Source organism: Aristolochia californica, unplaced genomic scaffold (genome assembly GCF_029961685.1).
Source record: "Aristolochia californica isolate CCGP_79_NKW_82.1479 unplaced genomic scaffold, dmAriCali1.0.hap1 SCAF_11, whole genome shotgun sequence".
NCBI classification, from domain to species: domain Eukaryota; kingdom Viridiplantae; phylum Streptophyta; class Magnoliopsida; order Piperales; family Aristolochiaceae; genus Aristolochia; species Aristolochia californica.
Window position 1 is genome coordinate 10,161,253 of NW_027181782.1, and position 18,469 is coordinate 10,179,721.

Here is an 18,469-nt window from a genome sequence, read left to right on the forward strand (position 1 = left end):
TTATGGTATTGGGTTAAGTACCTATATCTGCCGCTCCTAACAAGCTGGTCTTTTGGGTTTAGAACCGCGGGTTCTTTTGCTCGACTCCATCCGAGGTGAGATCCAGCAACATCCTGAACTCCTAGAGTTGCACCAGAAGATTGAGCACGACACTGTGGACCACAATTGGGAAAATAAGGACCGCCTCATCTTGTAAAAGAACCGCATTTTTCTCCACCACACGAGCCCTCTCATCACTAGCATTGTCTCTTCCTTGCATGATAGTACTCATGAGGGCCAGTAGAAAACTTACTTTCGTATTTGTCGGGACTTCTATTGGAGGGGCATGAAGCGTATCGTTGCTGCCTATGAGTCTGCATGCCAAGTTTTCCAACGGAACAAAGCAGAATCCCTCCACCCAGCTGGCCTGCTGCCGCCTCTTCACCTCTCGTCCCAGATCTGGGCAGATCTCTCCATGGATTTTATCGAAGGCCTTCCCAGTTCTTTGAGCAAATCTGTTATTCTGGTTGTGGTGGATCGGTTCTCTAAATACGGCCACTTTCTGCCTTTGGCGCATCCGTATACAGTAGCACAGGTAGCTCAACTTTTCATGGATCAAATTGTCTGCCTGCATGGCTTACCCGAGTCCATCACTAGTGACCGGGATGTGGTCTTCACGAGTACCTTCTGGAAAACTCTCTTCAAATTATAGGGTACCAAATTGGCCTTCTCTTCAGCCTACCACCCTCAATCCGATGGGCAAACCGAAGTGGTGAACCGCACTCTTGAGATCTATTTGCGGTGTTTCGTTGGGGATCTCCCCAAACATTGGGTGCATTGGTTAACAAGGGCGGAGTACTATTACAACACCTCGTACCATACAACACTGGGCACTACCCCATTCAGGGTGGTCTATGGATGTGAACCTCCTCGTCTCATCTCTTATGAACCTAGGTTGTCTAACCTACCACTGATCAACCAGGCCTTGGGTGAACGGGATACTATGCTTGCTTAGATCAAGGCTAATTTGCAGAAAACTCAGGACACTGTGAAACTTTATTATGACAAGCATCACATGGACCTTTCTTTTGCTCCGGGAGATTATGTTTGGTTGACACTCCAGCTTACCGACAACGTTCACTTACCGCAACACGCAGGCACAAACTTTCTCCAAAATATTATGGGCTTTTCCAGGTCTTGGCTCGTATCGGCAGTGTTGCTTATTGCCTCCAGCTTCCCCCAAAAACTAGAGTACACGACATCTTCCATGTCTCTCTCTTGAAGCCATTTCGTGGTGACTCACCCATGCTGCACACGCCCTTACCTCCACTGCATGAAGGACGTACTCTTCCTTCCCCAGCACAAGTCTTGCAGGCTCACCTCATTCAAGACTCCTGGGAGCTGCTGGTCCTGTGGACTGATGCCGATCTCCTTCCTGCCTCATGAGAACCACTTGAGCACTTCCGGGCATTTGAGCTTGAGGACAAGCTCTTTCTCCAGAAGGGGGTGATGTTATGGAGTCCATAGCATTCAGAGTAGCAGGTAGACGTAGGGGGTGACTTATGTAATTTTTTGATTTTCTACTTAGTGGCATTGTTGTAATTTTCCTTCAGAACTATGGCTTTGGCGTTGGCTGTGTAAGGGACATTCTTGATCTTTATAGGGGTGTCATTTGAATGAAAGAGGCAAGCAATTTCAATAGGTAAATGAGATCAGGTTCTCTCTCTCACGAGGCCTAAGGTTGGAGCTCCTTTGAAGGCTCTATCTCATAGCGTCCCTCCATCTTCTTCCTCCCTGAATTCGTCAACCACAATTGGACGTTCTAAGAACCCAAAAACACCCTCTTCCTTGTCATTAAACCTGGAAACCAGAGGAGATCATCGGGTGACTCGATCCATGTCTAGAGAACCTAACAACTATGTACTCCTTTGATGTTTACTCAATTGACAGACCTCACAACGAAATTCTGACCTGACTTTAAGATATGGAAACATTTAATGAAGAGACTATGCAGAAGGATGTCCCAATCGATTGTGCCATAACCGTGTCTCATTTTCAGCAGTAGAAACCATATTGATTTTTGGCACGTCCAAGTAATAAAACCCCCCTTGTTCATGGCCTCCATCAATCACCTGCTTCGTTACAAGATCCTAAAAAACACATGAAGTGGATGAGAAGGTAACTGAGCAATTAAAATATTTTGTGAGCTGACTAACAGATAATAGGTTCAAAGGAAAAGTAGGAACAAAAAGAATATCAGTGAGCGGAAGTGATGGGGTGACAGAAGTGGAACCTTTCCCTTGGACTTTGGTTTGAGAACCGTCAGCTATGGTAACAAATTTGTGTGACAGACTCGGAGATAGAGAATGTAATAAATTTTTGTTACCTGTAAGATGCTCGGAGGCTCCTGAATCAATTATCTAGGGTGAAGATGAGGCTGATAGCATACCTGTGTTATGGACTCGATAGCACATCGAGTCACCCAAAGGAGGAGGCAATGACTCACTGAGTTCACTAGTTTAACTTTCATAATTTATATTTCTTTCAGTTTAATTTTTCATTAATTATGAAATAAACAAGGACGTAGGGGCAAAGGGTAAGGAACTAGAAAAAAGGTAAGTATGGAATTAGGTTAAATAGGATTGGGAGTTCTCCTTGACGAGCTCTAGGGTTGGGAGGTCTTCTTGACGAGCTCCAAGGTATGTTCTTGATTTGATCTTTCATTCTTTTCATCTTGAATTCTGTTTGTATTAAGATTATTCAAGATCAAAGGGAGGAAGGGGGTTTTAATTACTCTTTTCCGAGTTTAAGGAAAGCTTTAGCCTCTTCGAAGAAATAGCAACAAGAAAGAAGGGTTTTGCCTTCAATCCGAACAAAGGAGAGGAAGTGCTTGGGTTGGATACTCGAACAGCATATCAAAGAGGCAACTTTAACCTCTTTTCCGAGTATAGAAGGGTTAGAGGATCATTCCCTTTTCATACGTGATCAATAGCAATATTCAAGAGAAACCCTACACCCTTGACGTGAGTCTAAAAGGGGCTTTCATTCGTTTTGATCAAGAACAACACCAGTAGTCTTCTAGTTAAATAGAAGACTAAGAAAAGGAAACTCCTTTTCAAGCATCACGATAACAACAAGAGAAAAGGAAATTTTTTTATTCATTACCTTGATCAAGAACCCTCATAACGTGCTGGATTCACAATGACCTCGCCGAGTTACTAGATCCATGGCTAGGGACCATAACAACTTGCTATCATATTAGGGTAACACAACAGAGAACAGAATGAATGAATTAAGGGAGTTGATGCTTAGAGGTCAGGCAGAAAATGACAGAAAATTTTCTCAAATCATGGAGATGTTCCCTAAAATTAATCTTGAGGTTGAGAGATTGAATGGGAGGATGGACAGCATAACAACTGGTCTAACGACTGGAAGGAACACTATTCCGGAGCAAAGATGAGAGGACCACTCGCATAACAGAGGGGGAGATGAGTTTGTTGTGCGCACTGGTTTTCTTGGCCAGCAGGGACTCTTCAACCAGGGAGGAGGTACCGTACCCAAGTATACTAAACTTGATTTCCATACTTTTAATGAGTCAGAAGATCATTTGATTTGGTTGCATAGGTGTGAAAAAAATTTAGCCATCAAAGAACACCAGCTAATGAGATGGTAGGGTTGGCTGCTTTCCACTTACTGGGGGAAGCTCAACTTTGGTATCATCAAGTTGAGTCGGATAGATTATTGGTAGATTGGGATGAGTTTAAGGAATTATACACTACATGTTTTGGTCCTCCAGCTCACAGCAACCCTTTGGGGGATTTGGTGTTGTTACGCCAAACTGGCTCAGTGGACCTATATCAAAAATAGTTTCAAGAAAAATTAGCAAGAGCAGGCAGGATGGTTCGGGTGGACCAGTAGGTAAATTTATTTATAGCAGGCCTTAATGAGTCCTTACGGCTAGAGGCGGAGCTATATGCACCTGTCAACTTAGCCAAAGCAATGAATCTAGCTCGGGCATTAGAACTTCGACAGAAAGTCCAGCACAGAAGACCAGCATGGCAAGGGGAATGGAGTACTTCCTCCACTTGGCAAGGACGACGAAATACTCCTTCTCAAGCATTTCAGTCAGCAGTACCTCCTCCGAGAAACACCCCTGGTAATACTATGACAGCAGATACGAGATCTAGTAATCCTCCACCTCAATATATAAAAAAACTGACAAGTGTTGAGATGGCAGAACGGCGGTCCAAGAATCTGTGTTACAACTGTGATGAACAGTATCGGGCAGGTCACCAGTGCAAACGGTTATTTTGGCTCGAAGTGGATGAATCAGATATTCTAGAGGATACGGATGAGATAATAGAGGAGGAACCACCGAAAATATCTTTGCATGCCATTACTGAGCAAAAATCACCCAAAACTATGCAAGTCAGAGTTCAGGTCCTCAATCGAGAACTTGTGGGACTAGTGGATTCGGGGAGTACCCAAAATTTTCTTAGCATAACTACGGCCCAGCATCTGCAGTTAAAAATCCTTCCACATCCGACAACCATAGTCTCAGTGACCAATAGGGAGAAAGTTCCGAGCTACAGGATCAGTAAGGCGGTAAATTTTTCCATTGGTACTACTTTATTTCATCCCTGGCGGGTTTTGATATGGTATTGGGCATTAAATGGTTACAAACATTGGGACCCATTATGTGGGACTTCTCTGCTTTAACCATGAGTTTTGTCTTGCGCGGTAGCCAAGTGCTCCTACAAGGGAGACAGGTGGACAAACCACATCACCTTCATTCTATACACGCCCAGGACACTCCGTACAACACTCTTGATAGTCTTATTGACAAGTTCTTCCACCTCTTCCATGAGCCTTCTGGGCTGCCTCCCTTGAGGCACTGTGATCACCGGATCTATTTGAAACCAGGGTCTGATGTGGTGGTTGTTCGATCGTATCGGTATCCACACCTACAGAAAGATGAAATTGAGAGGCAGTGTCAGGCGATGTTACAACAAGGCCTTATTCGCAGCAGCCGGTCCTTGTTCTCTTCACCCATATTGCATGTGAAGAAACATGATGGCACGTAGCGATTTTGTATTGATTATCATGAATTAAACGCGTAGACAGTGAAGGATAAGTTCCCGATTCCAATAGTGGAGGAGCATCTAGATGAATTACATGGGTCGTGGGTCTTTACTAAATTGGACTTACATTCTGGATATCATTAGCTTCGCATGCAACCCTCCGACATTGAGAAGACAATATTCTGCGCACATCAAGGCCATTTTGAATTTGTGGTCATGCCGTTCGGGTTAAATGCACCCCAACCTTTCAAGCATTGATGAGCAAAGTATTTAACACTTATCTTCGAAAATTCCTACTAGTTTTTTTTTATGATATACTCATATATAGCAAGTCCAGAGAAGAGCATTTAGCGCATTTACGGATTGTGTTTGAATTATTATGAGCACATCAGCTCTATTTGAAGAAATCCAAATGTTCCTTTGCCATATTATATCACATGAGGGAGTCACTGTTGATCCCGAGAAGATTCAGGTAATTCAGGACTGGCCACAACCTCAGTCGTGCTCCGCTTTGTGTGGATTTTTGGGTCTCGCGGGCTATTCCCGCAAATTCATTAGGAATTACGGGCCTCTGGCAGGCCCTTTGACAAACCTCCTCAAGAAGAATTCCTTTCATTGGAATGAGGAGGCCACACAATCCTTTGAGGCCCTCAAAAGTGCTCTCGCCTCCACCCCCGTTTTACAGCTTCCAAATTTTGAAGACTTATTTGTGGTTGAGTGCGACGCGTCTGGTGGGGGCATTGGGGCTGTCTTACAGTAGCAGTCACCCCCCATTGCTTATTTCAGTCGGTAGTTGGCAGCTCATCATCACAAATTGCCTGCGTATGAACGGGAAATAATTGGGTTGGCCAAGGCGGTCCAACACTAGCGGCCTTACTTATGGGGCCATGCATTTCTCATCCGTACTGATCATTATAGTCTTACGTTCTTACTTGAACAACGCCTCACGACTTCGTGACAGCAGCATTGGATCTTTAAGTTAATGGCCTTTGATTTCTCAGTGAAGTACCATGCGGGAAGGTTAAACAAGGCAGCGGATTCCTTGTCCAGGTGTTTTGAACACCAGCAGCTTATATATGCAGTTAGCCAGCCTTGGTTCCTCATCTTAGACTTGGTGCGAGATGCCCATATCACTCTTCCAGCCCTATAGGAGCTTCACAGGAAGATTACAGAGGGGACTACGGATTCGAAGTGGTCCATCCAGGATTCACTAATTTGTTACAAATAGCGGATTTATCTTCCCCACACGTCCAAGTTGATTCCATCAATTCTCTCGGCCTATCATGATAGTACACATGAAGGTATTCAGAAAACTTTGTTGCGCATCCCGCAGATTTTTATTGGCAGACTATGAAGACTTCCATTGCAAAATATGTTTCAGCCTGCCAAGTATGTCAATGCAATAAAACAGATCATTTGAGTCCAACAGGTCTTCTCCAGCCTCTCGCCCTGCCTACTCAGGTTTGGGCCGATATTTCAATGGACTTTGTTGAGAGTCTTCCTCTGTCAGCCGGGAAGTCAATTTTATTTGTGGTGGTTGATCGGTTCTCCAAGTATGCCCATTTTATTCCGATGGCTCATCCATATACAGCATCCCGAGTGGCACAGATTTTTCTTGAGCATATTGTACGAGTACACGGCATACCAGAATCTATTGTCAGTGATCGGGACGTGGTATTCACTAGCACTTTCTGGAGGAAACTTTTTCGTTTGAGAGGCACCAAATTGAAGTTCTCATCACCGTATCATCCGCAGTCTGATGGCCAAATCGAGGTGGTTAATCGCACCATCGAAATGTATCTCTAGTGCTTTGTTGGGGATCGTCTGAAGCAATGGGTTCAATGGATACCATGGGCTGAATACTGTTATAATACTTTGTTCCACTCCGCCTTGCAATCCTCTCCTTTCTGGGTTCTTCATGGATGAGAACCCCCTCGCCTTCTCTCTTATGTTAGAGGCTCCACCTACGTGGACGCCATTCATCAGGCACTCATGGATCGAGACCAGGTATTACAGAATATTATAGACCACCTACAGAGGGCACATGATCGCAGGAAGGGTGCCTACAACAAGGGACACTGAGATGTTTCATACGAGGTAGGGGACTATGTTTGGTTACGCCTTCAACCATACCACCAGCAGTCCATTGCTGGACCATCGTGCCACAAGCTCTCCCCCAAGTATTTTGGGCCTTTCCCCCATTATTCGGCACGTGGGACAGGTGGCCTATCAACTTCAACTACCAGCCAAGACAAAGCTGCATGATGTGTTTCATGTCTCCCTCTTGAAACCATATACGGGGTCACCGCCTACTTCCTCTTTGTTCCTACCTCCAGTGGATAATGGACACGACATTCTGACACCCTCTGTTGTACACCCATTTGGTCGACGACCAGTGGGAGATTCTAGTTCAGTGGATGGCTACTGAACCAAAAATAGCTACCTGGGAGCAGCTCGACAACTTCAAACAGGTCTACCCAGCTTACGATCTTGAGGACAAACTCTTTCTCCAAGGGGAGGCAGATGTTATGCACTCAATAGCACATCGAGTCACCCAAAGGAGGAGGCAATGACTCATTGAGTTCACTACTTTAACTTTCATAATTTATATTTCTTTCTGTTTAATTTTTCATTATTTATGTAATAAGCAAAGACGTAGGGGCAGAATTGGCATTTTTAGCCCTAAAACATTGATGACGTCAAAACCTTATTTAAAGGGTAAAGAAATAGAAAAAAAGGCAAGTCTGGAATTAGGTTGAATAGGATTGGGAGTTCTCCTTGATGAACTCTAGGGTTGGGAGGTCTCCTTGATGAGCTCCAAGGTATGTTCTTGATTTGATCTTTCATTCTTTTCATCTTGAATTCTGTTTGTATTAAGATTATTTGAGATCAAAGGGAGGAAGGGGGTTTTAATTACTCTTTTCCAAGTTTAAGGAGGGCATTAGCCTCTTCCACAAAATAGCAGCAAGAAAGAAGGGTTTTTCCTTCAATCCGAACAAGGGATAGGAAGTGCTCGGGTTGGATACTCGAACAACATATCAAAGAGGCAACTTTAACCTCTTTTCTGAGTGTAGAAGGGTTAGAGGATCATACCCTTTTCATACGTGAGCAATAGCAATATTCAAGAGAAACCCTACACCCTTGACGTGAGTCTAAAAGGGGCTTTCATTCGTTTTGATCAAGAACAACACCAGTAGTCCTCTAGTTACATAGAAGTCTAAGAAAAGGAAACTCCTTTTCAAGCATCACGATAACAGCAAGAGAAAAGGGAGTTTTTGATTCATTACCTTGATCAAGAACCCTCATAACGTGCTGGACTCACAATTACCTCACCGAGTAACTAGATCCATGGCTAGGGACCTTAACAACCTGAAGCAGTAGTGGCAACAGTAGTTGTGGAGGAACTGGGAGAAGAACCTAGCATGGTCTTCTTTTTCTAAAATAACTCATACTCTTCGTCAGTAATATTTTTCTGTGCAACTGTTGTTGTGAGATGTTCTTCTTTTGTCTCACTCATAAAGGCTTGATTAGCCTTTGTCAATTCTGATTTTTCATTTGCTTTATAGCATATTTATTTATAATGACCATATTTTCCACAGTAAGTGCATGCCCTGTAACAACACTGATCTATAGTGTGGCCAAAAAATTTACAATGAGTACATTTGGTATCATCTGTTCTGCCAATACCAGTCCTTCCACCTCTTCCTTTGTCCCCTCTATAACCTCTACCTTGGCCCCGGCCGCGGTCAGAGGATGATCCTCTATGATCAGAATACATAACGGATGATACATCAGTAGTGGAGGAAGAAGTGTCTGGAATATGTAGTGTAGCACACACATCATCAAACTTTGGGACGGCAAAAGCACTCAAAAGTTGACTCTTGGCAATCTCAAGATGAGATTTAACATTTGCAAGACAAATAGTAGTAATTAATGCTTCCTTCTGTTTATCTTGGATAGAAATATCAGTGGTGGAGGGCTGAGCTAACTTCCACTCTTGAAGAAAACCTCTAAAGTGGGCCAAGTAATCATGAATATTTTCTCCTTGTTTAGTATTCAACATTCTTTGGAGACTATCATATGGTCTATGTAGTGTATCTGGGCATGAGTATAGTTTTGCTCATGTCTCCAAAATTTGTTTAGCAGTGTCAAGATGAATAACATTACTAGAGACATGTTGTTCCATGTTATTTATTAGCCAACCAATTACCAAAGTATCATTCTTCAGCCATTTCATATAAAAAATATCATCTTTATCAACTGAGGGTCCTCGGGTAGTGAGGTGCCCAAGTAGGTCTTTTGTTATAAGAAACCTCCAAATCGATATGGACCAACTCATAAAATTTGATACCTCACGTAAGGGTATGGTGGTGATTTTAAGTATTTCACCTTTGATATTCATATTTTTGTCAGCCATGATAGGCTCTTCTTAAAAAAAAAAATTCTAATAATAACACCATGTAGCACTTCTTCAATATACTCGATGTATGAGAAAAATTTAGCATCAATGCTAAATTATTATTCTTATTTTTTTTTCAAAAACCACTCATAAGAGGCTCAATAACAATCTTCAATATTAGGGAACTCTTATCCCACAGAAAAAATGTTACGGTCCCAGATCTGACACATGGATTCGTAGGGAGACAAGGAGATGAGAATGAAGATCAAGCCAAAGGGAAGCTTGGAAATCCTAGAACTCGTAGAGCTCCAAGCGTGTTTAACCTAAAATTAACCTACAATCAAAGCTTGTCTTTCTCATTACTCTTACCCCTTCAATAGGGTTCACCCTATTAAGGTTTAATATAAAATATTACAAAATACCCCTATAAATAAAATATTCCAAAAATACCCCTATAAATAAAATATTCCAAAAATACCCATGTGGCCTAAACTGAAATAAAATAAAGTAAATTAAATAAAAATAATAAAATAATAATGTTATTGTATTCATAACATTACACCCCTCTTGGAAGAACGAGCTTGTCCTCAAGCTTGAAGGTAGTGAGAAAAAGCAGATTTATGTATACTTGCAGGCCACTTTTCAAAGCTGGTGTTCATGAAGCTAGCAATTTCGTATCCAAGGCCATGTCCAATCCATGGACCTGTTGTTGTACATAATATAGAGCGGCATAATATTTCGCAGTTTGAAGCTATTGTTGGGGTACCCCTAACTTCACTGCAATAGAAGTAGCAATATGAGAGAGCAGTCTCTGACCCACAAGTGACTTCACTAAATGTCCCACATAAACCAGTAGCATCCCCGTAGCAGGTAAATGGAATCTCAGAGAAGGTGCGGCCTCCTATGCACGACAGCGCTAATGTCTTCCCTGTAGGGACAGTGACACAAGCAGTGCCAACAGTGACAGTATCGAAGGACACTGTTGCTCGATTGCCTCCAATTGCTACAAGATAATCAGTTTTGTTCACAGGGTTCTTTATGAAGGCTCCCCATCCTGCAACATCAGATTTTCCTAATGAAATTCTTTGTTGTTACTTTAAGAGACGCTTCATATTTCCACATTGGTAGCCATCCCCTCATGTCGGTGGCTCACCTAGCGAACCACCTCCACAACTAACCCAGCAATTCCTACAAATAGCAAGGTCACATTCCCGTCCTACTGCAAAGCATGGACACTGCCGACTGCTCCATTGGCTCTTAGCACAATGGCATCCTCTGAATCTGTTGTTGCTGCTCTTTGAACACCCACAATACTTAACGCAGCAAGTATCATTATGAAGACATGGACATTGCTTCCCACACATCAACTGACTGCCACATGGTGTGAACTGCCTACAAGACTATTGTTTTCCATCAGCTATTCTTTTGCATATGGACATATGATCAGCTGACTTCCCAATGTATTTGATTTTACGTGCTCTACCCCTTCTAAAGAAGAATCTTGTTCTTGTTGGTATTTCCTGTTCCATATACTCCAGTTCTTTTTTTTCTTTGTCGTCCAACATTAAGCTGGGCAATGTGGGAGTTCTGTTTGAAGCAGCGTCTGCATCATTAAACATGTAACTGAAGAACTCCATGCAGCTCCTCAAGCCAGGTAGTAAGTTCCTAGCTATAAGGCAACTATTTCTTCCAACAATCTCAATTCCTTTCATGTATAACTCCTTCTCAATAGGAGACCAACTGTTTTCAGCAACATCTGCTTCTAATTCTCCCTTGCCTGAATAGAAACTTTGCATTGTAGTGGGAACTTCAATCCCAATGTTTGGGTGGACTCCTGATGTGCTTTCAGCCATTTTGCCCTCCACAAGATCAAAAGCTGCCTCTAGCCCGTCCACTGTTTTCTGTTTGTTAGTTATTGAAGTAATGGATGCTTCATTAGTGGCCAACACTATAGTTTATGGCATTGCGCTTCCCCATATTTTTAGGACTTGTTATCTCTTCAATATTTGTAGTTACATCCTTTTCTATGGAAGCCATATTGCCTATTACATCAAACCAAAGTGCTTGGAGGGCCTCAGCAACATAATGGCAAGTCTTCCCCACACTTAGATACATTTCTCCCAATACTTGCTTCTGGATTTTCAGGCCCATCTTGTAACACTGTATGAAATTTTCTAGTTGGCCGACCATTGAATGAGTATCACCCCATTACATATGTCCAACAAATTTGGCAAGAGCATGCTCCCGACCTTCATGCAAGTTGGGAATTTCAATTGAGTGCTCAAGATAGGGGATAGCCTGACTGGACTATCCCAAGCTGCTGTATAGTGCTGCTACCACATGCAAACACATCACCAGCTCTAAGCTTGGTTTCCCATCAACACATTTTTCAAAAGTTTTTGCTGCTTGAAGAGCAAAATTCAGAGCCTTCTGTGGATTATCTCTTGAGGAGATCAAATCTCTTGCATGCTTGAGTAGGAAAGGTCCAAGATCAGGGTTGTTGAGTGCTACTTCAGCTGGATCTGCAATTCCATTGTATAATTTTGATGCTCCTAAGGTAACATTCTTTTCTTTGTTGTTGGAAGCAACACTAAAACTCAATTTTCTTACGTTTTTATCAGTCTTTACCTCTGTAGGAGGCTTTATATTGGACCCTTTACTCGTTATACCAGATTGTACTGATGGCTCAGCATCCAACTGCAGTAGAGATGGTTCTCTAGAGTGTCCAGAAGAAACGGACTTATGACCAGAAGAGTGGGTCTACTCGGACTTTGCAGTTGGAGAGTCATTTTCCTCTTTAGAAGTTGCATTCTTTTCAACGGGCTCCTCTTTCTCTGACTCCTCTTCCATTATCTCTAACACCCACCTATCTCCACCAACAAGATGGCATAACTCAGAATCAATCCTTGAGTCATCACCCTCATATCCAAAACTTGGCCTTGATGGGGACCCATCAGCAAAGGTGTGCATGTCACAAACGATATCATACAACCGTTCAATTGAGGTATCCACACAAGCTTCTTCAGGAAGATTAATTGCCTCGCTTCGAGGGCTGTGACGACTAAGAGTACTCTTTGTCAACTTATTTACAGAAGAATTTTCGTTGAGTGTGGGGTTCACGGCATGTACAGCCCCATCTTCATTTTTACCATCCATGAAAATTCCAGGCATTTTACACGCACAGTGACTGTGCTCATCAACAGCAAAATATAGCCCCCTAAAAAAATTTTCAGTAGTCCACATAACATTTTTCCTATGAATCCCGGCATCCCCAGAAAAATTTCCTCTCAAAATACATACACCCAAGCCCAAATACCTTCAATTGGGTATTGTTTCTCTGCTTCATGGAACAGAGAACCTCCCGGCCAAACATTCGAGCAACGGTGTTGTTGCTTAGCCCCTGGTAGCCCCTTCACCCCCATGGAAAAATAGCTTATACATATCGAATGAGGCCATGTTAGAAGCTTACCCCAAAAAACATTGATGGTAGTTCCCCGCTGGACTGTCGAGGGCGAGGTGGAGCAAAAATTTGTCCGACGGAGTCGTCCCCTTCTCCGATGGCGAACAACAGCCCTTGGAGGCGTTGCCGGTTGGATATTTGCTGAGACAGAGTGCTATCGGAAGCACATCCCGGTCAGAAGAAGCGCCATAAATATTACCTTCTCCTGGTCGTCAAGGTGTTTTGCTTTCCGTGAGCCTTGTTGGTGTGATTTCGGATTTGATGTCTCACCCAATTTGTCCAACACCGACGAGGTGTTAGCAGAAAACCCTTCCGATTTTGGATTTCTCGGGTCCCTGTCGACAAATTTTGGAAGTTTGGAGTTCGATTTCTGATTGGTTTCCCCAATTTCGGATTTCACCGCCATTGGAGAGACAGAGGGCGCTCTGATTTCTTACGTCTCCTACCCTTCCAAGGCAGCGTCTCGAACGACTGCGGCAGTGAGTTTCTCTATTGAAGCAACCTCATCTCCCCCTTTGTTATACGAGTATTCCTCTCCGCTTTATGCCGACATTGTGTTCCTTCCACTCGTTAGACTTGTTATGTTGTTCATCCTCTCATTCAACCTCTCTATATCGAGATTCAATTTAGAGAACCTCTCCTCCAATCCAGCAAATTTTCTATTATTCTCTGCCTGGACTTTGAAGATCGCTTCAAGCAATTCATTGGTGCTGATCTCTACCGTGTTACCCTGCTCTGATACCAAGTTGTTACAGTCCCAGATCTGACACATGGATTCGTAGGGAGACATGGAGATGAAATGAACATCAAGCCAAAGGGAAGCTTGAAAACCCTAGAATTCGTAAAGTTCCAAGCCTGTTTAACCTAAAATTGACCTAAAATCAATGCTTGTCTTTCTCATTACTCTTACCCCTTAAATAGGGTTCACCCTGCTAGGGCTTAATATAAAATATCACAAAAATACCCTTGTAAATAAAATATTCCAAAAATACCCCTGTAAATAAAATATTCCAAAAATACCTATGTGGCCTAAACTTAAATAAAATAAATTAAATTAAATAAAAACAATAAAATAATAATGTTATTGTGTTCATAACAAAAAAATTCCATAATCTGATAATGGACTGGTCTCGGTAAACAGAATTTTCAAACCGATAAAACTGTTTTGATAGCTCCTTCTAGATAGAGAGGCATGAATATCCATAACATAATAAGATGAAAGACTTCACATATTCATCCTTGAATCATCTTCAAAATTTGAAAACCAGTAGCATAAAAAATAATAATTTTGAACACTTATCTCTCGGCTTGTGTTCTTCCTTCATAAAAGAGCCTTCTTTGAGTGGTGTTAATCATCACTTCTCTAGAGCATTCCTTTGACGAGGGATCCTAAATATAATTCTCTGATACCGTGTTGAATTTAAGATTCCTTTTCCATAATTCTGAGCAAGAGAAAGAAGAAAGAGAAAAGGAAAAAGGGCTCTCGGTTAAAGAGAAGAAAAAATAAAAGAGCAAAGAGTGGTTGCGCCAAGCAAGGGAGAGAGAGAGAGTAACTCGAGAATGAGATGTGTAACTTGATTAATTCCGAATTAAAACACCTCTATTTATAGTAGAGGAGGAGGTAGAGTCCTTATACAACTTGTCTTTCTATCCTAATTACATTCCAACTCTAACTCTTTAATATAAGTTTATTCAAACTAAACTACTAGAAGACTAACTTGAGTTGAACTAGGAGTCCTTCACTCATGTGAATATAAGGGATAAGCCAGCTCATAGCTTTATCCTAGTGGGTCCCTCATGATCTCCTAGCGCATCTTGATAAGAGTGCCTGCTCATGAGATATTTGTAGGTCCCACTTGATCTTCAAGTCTTCTAACTCAATTCAGCTTGTGCTTCATGATTCCTTAACTCGTGCTTGCTTTGGGTGAGGACTCTTCTTGGTGAACCACATTCTCTAGGACTCTTCTTGATGTCCCACGTCCTCATGGTGGGTCCCACATTGTAACAGAAATCCTATGGATCGGATATCTTCTTACTGAATTGGGGTTTTACAAAGTTGCTCCTATGAACCTATATTGCGATAATCAAGCCACAATACACATCACATCAAATCCAATCTTCCATGAGAGAATTATACGAGAAAAATTTACTGCAGGCATCTTATCTCTTAAGCATGTATCTTCACAGAACCAGGTTTCAGACATTCTCACCAAATGAGTCACTCATAAAACTTTGTCCATCATCTACAGCAAGCAGGGCATCTACGATGTTTTCTTAGCACAGCTTGAGTGGGAGTGTTACAATGTGGGACCCACCATGGCTACACGAGTTGGTGGGACCCACCAAGAGGTCGAGAGATATCACCCTCATACAAATTGGCTCGAGCTAGGAGATAAGGAACATGAGCTGGAATTAAATAGAAGATTTGAAGATCAAGTGGGACCCACAAAGATACCTGGAGGTTGAACCCAAATCCGCCATTACTGTCGAGTTGTTGGCAGACCCCTCCGATTTCAGATTTTTAGGGTCCCCAATGTCTGATTCCCATGCTCAGGATTTTTAAAAATTTTCTGGCTCGTGGCCTTTCTTCCCGTCCGAGACTGCGTCTGCTCGAGTGAGTTTAGGTTGTATGCCCTTCATTTCTGCGGCAGCGAGATGCCTCTCAATTGCAGAAATTGTGATGGAAGATTCACGCATTCCATCAAGTAATGCTAAAACCTCTATGTGCAAATCCTTATGCATCTCACATACTGTTGTGCGCAATTCCTGGAGTATGGTCAATATTTCCTCTCAGGTTGAAGAATTGATCATTGTGTTCCCACTCTGATACCAGTTGTTACAATCCCAGATCTCACACAGTGATTCGTAGGGAGGAAGAAGAGAAATACGAAAATCAAGCCGAAGGGAAGCTTGAAAACCCTAGGTTCTTTGAGAAGAACGCACTCCCTTGAGCTCGTTGAGGAGAACTCAAAAACCTTGTTTACTCTAAATCAATACTTGTTTTTTCTCATTACTCATACCCCTTAAATAGGGTTCACCCTTACAAGGTTCAAGACAAAATATTACAAAAATGCCCCTATGGCCTATTAATTATTTAACTGAAATAAAATAAAGTAAGGAAAAGAAAAACAATTAATTAGACTCTAAATAACTAAGCATTGTTATTGCGTGCATAACAGGGTCTCTCTCTCTTTTTCTCCATGAGCTAAATTCATGGAGTCCTGAAAATCAACATAATGAACCCAAGGCAAGCAACCGAGGAGTTCATTTTCATAAATAATCTCTTAATCAAAGAGACACAATAGCAGCAGCGAAAATGGGCCAATGCCCAAATAACATGCACCATATGTGCAGTTGTATAGTAGCGGATAACTGGTATATAATAGAAATCCTTAAGAGTAATAAGGACACACGAAATAGTCCACAGCGAGCTCATCAGTAAAGAAGGAAGTTGCACCAAATCCGGGTAATAATCCAAGAAAATAATCCAGCAGAAGAAAAAGAACCGATTCAAATCGAGTAAGATATCAGACCAATATAGCCGAGTCACAATAAAAATAGGTATAAACCTTGTGACCTAGACCCGTATACCAAGGTAGGAAAATAAGTGGCCCAAGTCAGGTTGACCCGGGTCGAGTTGACCCGGACCGAGTTGGCCCGAGTTAACTCGGTAGACTGGTGATACTCAACAACAGCAAGAAGGGCAGCCCGGTTCGTTGGCTTGACCTGGCAAGGTCTAGTCTAGGTTGGACTAGCATTCAATTAAAACCAGTTTCCTAAGTTAAGAAACATTAAATTTTTCCACAGTGTCATCTTCTTCCCACCAATGATGGCTCCCGAATAGCGCGGGACAGTGAAAATTCGAGACAAACTCGGATTAAGAAAGCCAAACTCAGAATTTAATCCCATGAGACTTCCAAAAACTAGCAACGAGAATCGGAATAGACTGTTGATCAAGCAACGAAAATGACTTTCGAACATTGCAAAAAAATTTGGCTTTGCAGAAACTTCCTCTGTTAACGTCCGACTGCTCAGCGGTGATGAAGACGAGTGAAGAGTTTCCTAAAACCAGCAGTCGAGATATCTCTCAGAGAATCAGCAGTAAATCTTCCCGATCAGATTAAATATATTCACGACAATCTTCCAGCTCTATTCTGAAGATAAATGGATTTGCGGGAATGATGGTTGACCAATAATAGCAAAAAGTTACTAACTGGTACCGAAACATGATCTGGCTGAGAACATTAAAAAAAAAAACAATGCTCCATCGATGAAAGATACGAGATCAACAAAACACTTTGGACGGCCATGCAGAGAGCAACTTTGGACGAGTAAGAGACTTCCAAAAACAGCAACGTAGCAGCAATCTGCAAAGGAAAATTTCCAACGATGCAACAGTGACTTCGACAGATTAAATCAGTGAAACCAGCAGAGAGGTCTGCTAAAAACTATTGCCAATGAGGCAAGATCATGGAGATCATCGGTCTGCTAATAGAGATAACAAAGAACAATGGTAATGGCAAAGGGCGGTAGCGAAATAACAGTGGAAACCAGAGAGAGACTTCGGGTTAGAAACAGAAGACTAGATACCAAGTAATAGATCAAGTTTACGGAGGCTTGTCGGTTAGAACTGGTATGATCAAATAACTTGGCACAAACAGAGATCTCAGCAGAGAATAATCCAAGGAGCCAAAACAGAAAATAGACTCAATAGAGTCGTCCTGCGGTGCTGGTTTAATTTTTCCTCTGCTATTCAAGAACAATGGCTATCATGTATCAATAGTCTTTAATAGAAAACCATCATTTTGCAGCAATAACCACCTCTCATAGTACTTATTTTATAATAACAACAATCCTCTTCCATTCGGAATTCCATATAAGGGAAGCAAAACATCTAGAATCAAGAGAAAAGAAAAAAACTTACTAGCCAAATAGAGTGACGACGGCTGAGTTCAGTGATATTCTTCCCTCCATGGAGAGTTCCTTTGATTTTGTGGAACAAAAAATAACTTTACTAGCAGAGTAATGGAGCATGAAGCAGAAAGCCTTATACTGATATGGGTAGATAAAACAAATAAAAGAGCATAAAACAAATAAAAGAGCATCAGCTAATCGATCATCTAACAAGAAGTATCACCAAGCACTCATTCAATCAAAATATGGGTAGATAAAACCTAACTAGAATCATGAAAAATCAATCACCACTCTGATACCATGTTGATTTTTAGGATTCCATAGGTAATGAGATTAAGCAAAGGAGAGAGGGAAGAAGGGAGAAGAAGAATAAAGGAGAGAGTTTGATACACGTCCATGAGAGGAAAGATAGAAGAATACATGAGGCAAAAGAGGAGGAAATTAGGGTCTTGGACTTAACCAAACCCTCACCCATAAGATATATTTATAGGTATCAAAACTACCAATATTACAAGTATACCCTTTACCCTAATAAGAGTGAAGAAGGGACAAAAAATATAAACCAATTACATCAGTGCCACCCTAATTACATTATATATTCCAATAGGATTATACTATCTCAAAGGAAGTGTGTCC

The 18,469-nt window shown here is 41.9% G+C and overlaps 1 pseudogene; it reads right to left on the reverse strand.

Annotated features, from left to right (window-relative positions):
• Positions 1 to 10,921: 10,921 nt before the first annotated feature.
• LOC137944677 (protein KINESIN LIGHT CHAIN-RELATED 3-like) lies at positions 10,922 to 12,697 on the reverse strand (annotated as a pseudogene).
• Positions 12,698 to 18,469: the final 5,772 nt, after the last annotated feature.